Genomic DNA, 730 nt, shown 5'->3' with positions numbered 1-730 from the left:
AACTTACCTTGGATCCCATAGCACAAGATTTGATCCTGGACACTATATATGGTCCCTCCAAGCCCAGACACAATTGGTTCCTGAGCACAGAGCCAGGTATAAACCCTGAGCATAGTCGGTCTGTCCCCAAAACAAACAAAAAACATTCTATGACAGTGGTGATGGTGAGACTAAAAATAGGCTAAGTCATGCTTATTGTCAAGAACAGGGTCCTTATTAGAAGCTATTCTAGATATTAAAAAGATTATCACATCCTGAGGTGCCTGCTACCAGCCTCTTCTTTGAGGGGTGACACAAAGTCTATTTAAAAGAGTGATTTTCCATGACTTTTTTGCGTGTCATCCTTGCACAGGGGCCATGCTAATCTCTGTATTGTTCCAATTTTAGTATATGTTTGCAGAAGCGAGCACTCATGGTTTTTTTAAATTAAATTAAGTTGAATTTTACTATTAAAACATTATGGTTACAAGGTTGTTCATAATACAGTTGTGGGGTTTTTTCTAGAGAGTTACAGTCATACAATGTACAACAACCTTCACCAGTACATGTTTCCTTCTATCAATGTCCCCAGTTTCCCTCTCACTCTCGCTGATGCCCTCTCCTCTTCCTGTCTCTAGGGCATACATTTTCTTTTCTCTCTCTTCCTTTAAATATTTTTGCTGAAACCATTGTGAACTACAAAGTCATTATAGTTGGATTTCAGGCATACAGTGACAGTCAATTAGGGCCA

At 39.2% G+C, this 730-nt stretch overlaps 1 pseudogene; it reads right to left on the bottom strand.

The window, feature by feature from the left end:
• Window positions 1-307: 307 nt before the first annotated feature.
• LOC126000335 (uncharacterized) lies at window positions 308-408 on the bottom strand (annotated as a pseudogene).
• Window positions 409-730: the final 322 nt, after the last annotated feature.

This window comes from Suncus etruscus, chromosome X (assembly GCF_024139225.1).
Source record: "Suncus etruscus isolate mSunEtr1 chromosome X, mSunEtr1.pri.cur, whole genome shotgun sequence".
NCBI lineage: Eukaryota > Metazoa > Chordata > Mammalia > Eulipotyphla > Soricidae > Suncus > Suncus etruscus.
The sequence above is the reverse complement of the archived record's forward strand: the minus strand, read 5'-3'. Positions and strand labels throughout refer to the sequence as shown.